This window comes from Zea mays, chromosome 1 (genome assembly GCF_902167145.1).
Source record: "Zea mays cultivar B73 chromosome 1, Zm-B73-REFERENCE-NAM-5.0, whole genome shotgun sequence".
Lineage (NCBI taxonomy): Eukaryota > Viridiplantae > Streptophyta > Magnoliopsida > Poales > Poaceae > Zea > Zea mays.
In genome coordinates this window covers 233,156,721-233,167,343 of record NC_050096.1, presented here as the reverse complement: position 1 = coordinate 233,167,343, position 10,623 = coordinate 233,156,721, and positions in this window count along the sequence as shown.

Here is a 10,623-nt window from a genome sequence, read left to right as displayed (position 1 = left end):
TAGAAATAGGAAAAAATGAAACGGTAAATATAAAAGGGAAGAACTCACCTCGGCCCAAATTCCTCATTCCACTTCCGGCGGAGCAAAAGTCCACGAGCTAGCCCGCTCTCCTGCTCTTTTTTTTTCTTTTGTTCACCGTGTACATGTCCCTGGTTACGTGTTGCTGACACATGGGCCGCTTGGGTCAGTGACCAATGCGCCGCGCCCTGGTTCCTACGACCACAGACAAGTGGACCCCAGAACAGGTGCTTCTCCTAATCTCCTCCCCTGCAGATCGGAACGAACTCACGGTTGCCGCATGGCTGTTGCGGCCAGCCCCTGGTCGAGATTCCCTCCTCTCTAGTCTCTAGGCATATATTGCCGAGCCCTTCATCCATCTCGCACAATCTTGGTAGCCGAGAGAGCCCCTGCTGCCGTGACGTCGAGGGAGAGAGAAAACCGCAACAAGCAGTCCACGAGCGCGCTGCATCTCGGTCTTCGGAGTACGGTCAGGCAAGATCACCAGCACACATGGAAGCTCCTCGTGGTTCGTTGGACGTGGAAGACCCTTGGCTTCACAAGAAATTCTCGATGGAGTTGAGCATCGTGCAGAGTCGCTTTCGCCATGGGAGGAGGCCCTACTGTTGGGACGAAGGTGAAGACGCTACCCTTCGCTCGAGGCCTTCATCACCTCACTGCACCAACGAAGGCAAGATGACCGGTGCAGCCTACCCTTCGTCCTCCTCACTTCAAGATGAAGGCTTACGACGAAATCTCTCTATCCCACGTCCTGTCTGACCGGCCCACGTGGGATTCGGCCCACTGTAATAGACCCCGCACGGAGAAGCGTGTTACGGGTCTGATTTGTAATAGCTTTTCTGTAATGACGGTCTGTAACCCTCCCTTATGGGAATATTCTGGGTATAGTCTAGGTGCCCGAGGGCATAAACGTCCTTACATTGGGAAGTTGGACACTCGGGCACCTATAAATACCCCCGTACAGTGCCCTTGATAGGCTGGATTAATAAAGCAATTGTCATCCCGCGTTAAACTTTGCTTACATCCTTTCCACCGTTGGACCAACTTGCCTAGGAGAGCAAGTTCCAACATTTGGCGCCCACCGTTCGTGCTACGAACAAACCACCCGCAATGGCACCCAAGAGAGCTAGTTCGAAGGCAGCCCCACCCGTCGACGAAGCAGCGAAGGCAGCACTACTAGCTGAGAAAAAGGCAAGGCCCTCGCAGACAACACCCACCAAGAAGCCTGCGAAGACGAAGCACTCAGCAAGAGACAGCGCAACGATCAACCCACTCCCGAAGGCAACCTCCGCACCTGCAGCTCCGGAGGACAACCACAAGCACCACCCTCCGCACCTGCAGCTCCGGAGGACAACCACAAGCATCACAACCACAAGCACCACACGCAACAAAGGACGGCGAAGTCATTGGCATCTCAGCTAAAGAACAGCTACAACTATGGGCCCTGCGCATCAAGAACCACAACCTCCAAAAGCAGAAAGACATCCTCGAGGCCAAGCGCCAACGTGTCACCGCGCAAGCCAAAGTGCGCCAGATGATACGAGACGAGGAGCAGAAAGCCCGGGAACTCGAGCAAGAGATTGCACTCATGCAGAGCGAAGGCCAGCACGATCTGCAGCACGGCCCACCCCTCCAACAGGGCGCGCTAGCGAGAGACTTATTCATTCCCCAGCGCGGACCCTTCATCCCGCACGCCGCAACTTTCCAAGGCATCAACTACCTTGATGAGCGAAGCCCCCTAGCGCAGCAACTCCAAGTGTCACCATGGCCCGCTAACTTCAGGGTAGGGACCTACCCCAAGTACAACGGTAGCACCGACCCAGCACAATATATCATGAGCTATCAAGTCGCCTTCGCATCATCCGGAGGGGACGACGCCACAATGGCCAAGTCCTTCATCATCGCCCTCGAGGGTCCGACCTTGACCTGGTACACCAGGTTGCCCCCATTGTCCATCGACTCCTGGAGAAGTCTCCGAGACAAGTTTCTGCTCAACTTCCAAGGGTACCACCCAGACACCGATGCCTTGGTCGAGCTGTCACTCTGCAAACATCAAGAGAAGGAAACCCTACGGGAGTACTACCGCAAGTTCCTGACTCTCAAGTCACAACTGCCTTCGGTCGACGACCAAATTGCCATACACTACACCATCAGTGGCCTTCGGGCTGGCGTCCTATACAGTCACTGCATCAGGGACACCCAAAAACATCCAAGAGCTCTATCAGTTGTTTGAGAAGTACGCCAGATCCGAAGAGCTCCATCAGCGCAAGGTCGAGTCTCAGAGAAAGCCCAAGGACCCTCCGCAGTCCAGTCGTACCTGGATAAGGCCTTCACAGTCAGACTCCGGACGGGACAACCGCAGTCAGCAGCAGGTGCATAACATAGCCAACCAGCACCCCGCCGGTGAGGCCGTTCGCCGTCAAGATTATCCCCCCTAGGGTCGCGGCAATGGCACGCGTGGCCGGAGCCGGGGACAGGCGCAGCAACCGCGCAGATATTACTGCTTGTTTCATGGCGAAGACTGCGTGCACCCAACGAGGGATTGCCCGGAAACGAAGGCCACCAGGGACAGGATGTCTCGGGCACAACCCGCCGACAACCAAAGAGTTGTCGCGCACACATACAACCACGGCCACGCCCAGCTTCTACCCAACCACACATATCAGCACCACTAGGAGGTACAAGTCGTACCACCCCCACTCTCGCCTCCGCATCAACCAAATCTGCACCACCAAAATCACCCCAAGCACCAAAACAAGAAGATTTCGCCGATCAGCCGTATCGCGGAGTCATTCACATGATCACCGGAGAGTCTAGTGTTGACTTCGAAACGAAGCGGCAAAAGAGGGATCACTACCAAAGCGTCAACCACGTCGCCCTCACCAGCCCAGTCGTACAAACGAAGTGGTCACATGTGCCACTAACCTTCGACGCCAGAGATGTTGATCTGCGCAGCGCACCCCACGTCGATGCCATGGTAATCAACTGTAGTGTGGCGGGCTGGGACCTGCACAAAGTACTAGTTGACAACGGCAGCCAGGCGGACATCATCTTCCTGCACGCCTTCGACCACATGGGCATCAGCCACAGCTTACTCAAGCCTTCGGACAACCCCCTATATGGCTTCGGCGGCAAGGGCACTTTCCCTGTGGGCAAGATAGAGCTACCCCTGTCATTCGGCGTAGCACCCAATGCGCGAAGCGAACAGGTCACCTTTGACATCGTCGACATGGTCTACCCCTACAACGCCATAATGGGTCGGGGCTCCATCAACAAATTTGAAGCGGCCATTCAAGACATGTACCTCTGCATGAAAATCCTGGGCCCGCAAGATGTGATAACGGTTTACGGTAACCAGCAGACTGCGCGCAACATTGAGAGAGACTTCGTTCTAGGCCAGCGGAACGTACACTGCCTTACAACACAGTGCGAAGTCTCTGAGGCGACCCGTCCAACCACCGATGAAAAAGTCAAGGCACAGCTGCAGTGCAACGATGGTACGAAGACAGTTCCCCTCGACCCGGCAACGCCCAAGCAGACGGTTGTAATAAGCGAAGACCTAACTTCGCAGGACGAGGAGAAACTCATCTCCTGTCTCTCCAGAATCAAGGACGTCTTCGCCTGGTCCGCCCTCGACCTGGTCGGAGTCAGCTGCACAGTCATCGAGCATAGTCTGGGCATCGACCCTTCGGTGCGCCCAAAAAAGCAGCGGCTGCGCAAAATGTCCGATGAAAAGACGGAAGCCGCCAAAGCCGAAGTGCACCGCCTGCTGGAGGCCAATTTCATTGAACCAATCGCCTACCCCACATGGCTCGCCAACGTAGTCATGGTACAAAAGAAAAGCGGCAAGTGGCGCATGTGCATTAACTTCACCAACCTTAATAAGGCCTGTCCCAAGGACAATTTCCCGCTACCACGGATCGACAAGATAGTCGATAGTGCAGCCGGATGCGAAGTCATGTCACTTCTTGACTGCTTCTCTGGCTACCACCAGATATATATGAAGGAGGAAGACAAGGTCAGCACCAGTTTCATCACGCCCTTCGACACGTACTGCTTCATCAGAATGCCGGAGGGATTCAAGAATGCTGGCTTAACCTTCTCTCGCCTCACCAAGACGGTGCTCGAGAGCCAAGTGGGCCGCAACATTTTCACGTACATGGACGACATCATCGTCGCAAGCAGAAATAAAGAAGACCACCTGGCTGACCTCAACCCCGAGAAGTGCGTGTTCGGTGTTCGCCAAGGGAAGATACTGGGCTACTTGGTGCCGCACCGCGGGATCGAGGCCAACCCGACCAAGATTCAAGCAATCATCAACATGACACCTCCGCAGTCAGTCAGGGACGTCCAGCGTCTGACAGGCAGATTAGCCGCCCTTAACAGATTCATTTCCAAGTCCGCAGAGCGGAGTCTACCTTTCCTCAAGACACTGCACGGTGCAAAAGACTTCGCATGGGACCAGAACAAGCGACAGCTTTCGCATCACTCAAGCAACACATGTCAGAATTGGCAATTCTTACCAGCCCCGACTCCTCGCTGCCTCTGCTGCTCTACGTCGCAGCCTTGCCACACGCAGTCAGCGCAGCGTTGGTCCAAGAGCAAGACAGAGAGGGCACGACCCGACAGTGTCCAATCTACTACGTCTCCGAAGTCCTCACGACTTCCAAATGCAACAGGACGGAATTAGAAAAAATTTCCTACGCAGTCGTCATGGCATCGTGCAAGTTGCGCCACTATTTCGAGGTGTTTAAGGTGCGGGTCACCTCGGATAGGGGACTGGGCGAACTATTCAGAAACCCGGAGGCATCCGTCCGAATCGCCAAATGGGCAGCCGAACTCTTCGGGTACCATATCACCTTCGAGCCCAGGACAACAATCAAGTCGCAAGTCCTGGCAGACTTCATCGTCGACTGGACAGGGCCGACACGGCAGCAAGAAGAGCCCTTAGAGAAGGTGTGGACCATCTACTGTGACGGCGCATGGTGCCATGCGGGGGCAGGCGCGGCTGCAATTATCACATCACCCACAGGCGTCAAGCACAGATACGCAGCACGCCTTAGCTTCGCTCTGGAGTCCGATAGATGCACCAACAACATAGCAGAGTATGAAGCCGTCATACTGGGCCTTCGCAAGCTGAAAGCACTCGGCGTCACCACCTGCATAGTCAAGACAGACTCCAAAGTCGTTGTCGGCCAGGTCGAAAAAGAATATTCAGCAAAAGACCCCGCACTCATGCAGTATCTCACGGCTGTTCACAGTCTCGAGAGGCAATTCAAGGGCTTCACCTTACAACATGTGGACCGCGCCAGAAACGAGGAGGTCGACGTGTTGGCTAAGGCAGCGGCCAGAGGCGAGACCTTGCCCTCCGACGTGTTCTACCACATCATTGGCACACCAGTCGTCAGCAACCCAGAGGGATTACAAGTAACCAATGACGCCGAAGGCCATCGCAATGTCAACCTCATCATGATTGAAGATTGGCGGGCCCCAATAACAATGTTTCTGCAAGGATACTACCACCCGAGTGACATCAACGAGGCCAAGCGCCTCAAGCACCAAAGCAGAGACTCCGCACTAGTCGGTGGCCAGCTATACAATAAAGTGATCAGTCAACCCATGCTAAAATGCGTCACCGAAACCGAAGGCATCCACATCCTGCGCGAAGTCCACAGCGGAACTTGCGGCTCTCACTCAGGGCCCAGGGCCCTCGCTGCCAAGGTGATCCGTTAAGGATTTTACTTCGTCGCCGTCGAATATTTTACCAAGTGGATCGAGGCTAGGGCAGTATCCACAATAACGTCGAAGACTGCCCAGAAGTTCTTCTGGCAAAACATTGTTTGCCGATTCGGAGTCCTGTCCGAGCTCACAGTCGATAATGGCAAATAGTTTGACATCCATGACTTTAGGGACTTTTGCTTCTCCATCGGCACCAAGCTTGCCTTCGCCTCGGTATACCACCCGCAATCCAACGGCGTCGTCGAGCGCGCCAACGGCAAGTTTTTCACTGCAATCAAGAAAAGGCTTCTCGACGACTAGAAGGGTAAATGGGCCGATCAGCTACCCGAAGTAGTCTAGGCCCTAAACACGACCGAATGTCGGGCGACCGGATTCACACCTTTTCATCTACTATATGGATCGGAGGCCATGACCCCGCAGGAGATAAAGCATGGGTCGCCCCGAACAAGCACATCAGCAGTCCCCGACGTAGACAAACCAACGTCCAAAGACCTCATCGACGGAGACCGCGTCTTCGCCCTGCAGGCCCTCAACAAATACCAAGCTCAAACCAAGGCCTGGCACGACCATGCGGTCGTCCCAAGAGAGTTCAACGAAGGAGACCTCGTACTCGTCCAGACCACCCGGACAGAGTCACGGGGCAAACTGGAGCTGAAGTGGGAGGGTCCATTCATCGTCAAATCGAAGGCATCCCCCAGCGCGTACAGGCTGACAACGCCATCCGGCTAAGACCTAGATCATTCCTGGAATATTAACAATGTCCGCAAATTTTTTCTTTAAACCCTCAGGGCCCACACGCCCTTGTAATCCACCAAACAATACTATTCCAGTCCGCACTCTTTTCCTCCTGGGGGTGAGGTTTTTAACGAGGCGGAGCCATGTAATATACCTGCAAAAATCCCCCGCAAAAACTCAGACGCAGCATGTCGAAAAAGACCGCATCGACGGTCTTCGACATTCGACCACTCCGAAGTCACCGCGAGAGGCAGCACAGACTACCGTCGCGTGCGACACTCCACGCAAAAGTCACCTAAGGGTGCAGCCGGAATAGCACAACAAGTGCGTTAATCGAAGTCTTTTATTTAAAAGACACTCCGCACAAAAGTGGGCTAAGGGTGCAGCCGGAATAGCACAACAAGTGCGTTAATCGAAGTCTTTTATTTAAAAGACACTCCACGCAAAAGTCGCCTAAGGGTGCAGCCGGAATAGCACAACAAGTGCGTTGATCAAAGTCTTTTATTTAAAAGACACTCCGCACAAAAGTCGCCCAAGGGTGCAGCCGGAATAGCACAACAAGTGCGTTAATCGAAGTCTTTTATTTAAAAGACACTCCGCACAAAAGTCACCTAAGGGTGTAGCCGGAATAGCACAACAAGTGCATTAATCGAAGTCTTTTATTTAAAAGACACTCCGCACAAAAGTCGCCTAAGGGTACAGCCGGAATAGCTCACCAAGCGCGTTAATCGAAGTCTCTCATTAAAAAGACACTCCACGAAAATTCGCCCACGGGCGCAGCCGGACCAACACAGGCGTACGAATACGGCAAATAGGCCACATTACCATACAAATTACATACACACGGCGAGGGCATCACATATTACATCAGCTCAACCTTCGGATGATACCCATCTCCTTGTAATTAAACAACATTATCCTCAATTCCTCACCCTCAAAAAGCTTTCGAAGGTCCCCCTCGCCTATGCTCGCCCCAATCGGCGAGGACAACAATTCTCGTTTACCAACCCGGTCTACTAGAAGACGACCACGTTCCATCCCCATACGACGGCGCCTGCCACTTCGCGAAAATTCACCCACACTATGTTTTCCCACCACCCTTCGCTGCCTACACCCAGATCCCCGGCACCCTCCACACGCGGCGAAGTCTCCGCTGCAGCCGCATCCAACGCAACAAAATAATCCAAGCCTTCATCCAAGGACTCCTTCGTCCAAGGAAACAAACTCCTAGATTCACCATCAGATTCAAAACACTCAGACACAGAACCAAACAAACTATCATCGACAGACACTACGGTTGAGGCCGCCACAAAATCAGTATTGTCAGCAACGGTTGCTTGCGCAGGCTCAAACGTTGGAACCTGCGCAGCAACCGAGGTTCAGTATCACAGAGACAAAAGTTTACACTTAAAATCCCTAAACCCTATTCCGCCACCTGCGAAGGCCCGGCCGCCGCCGCGGGGTCTTCGGCAGCTGGTTCACCCATCGCCTTCGAAGCGTCCTCACCCGTCAGCGCAGGGGCTGGCGTGGGGTCTTCGCCCGCTCCAGTCGGCGCGGGGGTTGCCGAGGGGCCCTTGCCCGCATCGGATGGCGGTGCCAGCTCCACCCCCGATGCCTCGGGGAGCATGCTGTCGGGCAGCGTGCCGTCCAGATCGCCAAAATCCTCAACCTCTTTGTCGTGCGCCATCTACAGCAATAGCACATTCCTTCAGCAAAACCACACATACCCAAACATACCCACACATATAACCACACAAAGATGAGCCTTTACCTGATCAATCGCCCGGTCGGACCTCTCTCGGACCGTCTCTCGGCCGTGAGGGCCCCACATCCTGTCGAAGAGCGCCCCCGCCGACCGCTTCAGAATCAGGTCCTCGACCTAGAAGATTTCGCGTTTGAAGCCTTCGTCCGACTGGTCGAAGACCTCGAAGTGCCCACACCCCTCGCGGGACAGAGCATTCACGGCCCCCTCGCAGGTGACGAGGGAGGCAAAGGACATGAGGCCCGTCACGATTGTCGGGAGCACCCCCAGCTCCTCCTGTAGCCACTCGAGGAAGCGGAGGCCCACCTCTTGGCCAGATGCTTCAAAGGCGATGGTCTGCGCACCCAGCTCTCAGTACGTGTCCACGAGCTGCGCATGCGTCTGCTCGACCTCCGCGCGCGTCGAGGCCTCGGTTTTGTCCACGCGGTTGCGCAGGCCATTGAGGCTCGCCTCTAGCTCCTCGGTGCGTTGGCGGGCGAGACTATCCTCCACCTGCGCAAGTTTGGCCTCGGCTTGAGCAGCCTACGCATCGGCAATGGTCTTGTTCATGTCCCTCCTCTCCTCCACCAGCTGACGCCGAAGATCCCCCTTCTCGGCCTCCGCAGCAGCCAACCTCTCCGTCAGCCTACGGCTTTTGTTTTCCGCAGCCGACTTCTCCCGAACAACATCCGTATGCTGCGCCCGGAGACGCTCAATTTCGGCAGCAAACTCCAAAGTCAGAGCACCCGACGCAACATGGTCAGTGAAGGCGGCCGCCTGCCACAAAAAAAACCCATCAGATTCGCAACCACATATAAACAATGAACTATCAAAGTCCAACACGACTTACATGCTTCAGCTGCTGCGACACATGCCTCAGTTGCTGGGACACAGAGCCCGCCACATCCTTAGCGGCGGCGTCCGACGAAATCTCACCGCTCGCGCAGAAGTTGGACCACGGGTCCTGCGAAGCACCCTTCGCACTAACCGCCGCCATCGGCGAAGTGGCCGCCACTGGAGTTGGGACAACAACCAGCTGTCCCACATCCAACCCTGCACCATGATCTTGTTTAAGACCTAGTCCCGCTTAAAAACAAACTTACCAACGAGATAATCCCCCACGCAGATGTCCGTGTCAAAGTCAGCAACACGCGCCGCCCGCCACGTCAGTGCGCGCCGACGACGGCAGCCTTCGCTCCTTCGTGGGCTCGGCCGAGGGTAGCTTGCCCGCACGAGAAGCAATAGCCCTCGCACCCACCGAAGACTTGCTGGGCCCGGGGCGAACGGCTTCGCAGCCGGCAGTGGTTTGCTACTGCCAGGGGTGGCAGACTTCGCGCCTCCTCACGCCTTCTTCGCCTCGCGGAAAGGGTCCCCGACCCAAGTGACCGCCCGACGCTTCCGCGCCGCATCTTGACGATCCTTCTCCATCTCTGCCGATACAACAACAACAATATTCCGTCTGTAAGGAAAAATCTTCAACTCACGAGCCATATGAGACGTAAATATGTCTTCACCGGCCGCGTGGGGGATTGGAACATTCCTTGGCCATCGACCCCCGGTAACCATCAGCATTCGCGCCGAAGACTCCCGGAGCTCGGGCGAAGACATCCTTCCCCCGAGGGCCGCGCCAAGTACCCATTAACTCCACAGCAAAACGATTAGAGACCCCCAACCCTTCAGTTGTAGTACCTAATTTTCTCTTCTTCATGGCTGGAGCAGCCTCCCGTGAAGAACCTTCCCCAGCCGTAGCCACCGGTTTCTCCCCGCAGCGATCGACGGCCACAACAGCGTCATCCCCGGGGTAGCCGTCGTACGACAAACGATTCAACTCGAAGACCCTATTCAAGCGAATGTTGGATCCACGAATATCCCAACTCCGTAGAGCCTCCGTCCTCGGCACATACCGCCCCACAATCCTCACAGCTCCGTCCTCCACTTCACGCACGAATGCGGCTGGGTCCCGGCCGCGCAGATCGAATGTGAAGGCCAGACTTCGCACTTGCTGCTCGCCCAGGGAGGGCATCTGGTGACGGCATACTTTGCCCATCGCCCAGCCATGCGCCAAGGGCCACACTCCATAACCGATGAATTCCTCAACCAAATCATGCCCGCTACTCATGCGGGCAGCACACCGAAGGGCCCCTTCGTCCCTATCATCCTCCGCCACCTCAAACGGCGGGAACACCACATAACACTAGGAGCACATCACGGCCGCCGAGAGTCCTAGGAGGTCTTCGACTTCGCCTCCCGACACATAAAACCAATAATCATACCAGTTGCCCCACTTGTTGCGGGCGCAGGGAACTAGTTCCACAACTTCCATCGAAGTCTTCCCAGTCCTCGGCGTAAAGGTGCACAATCCAAACTGTGCAATCTTGCTCCCAATTTTT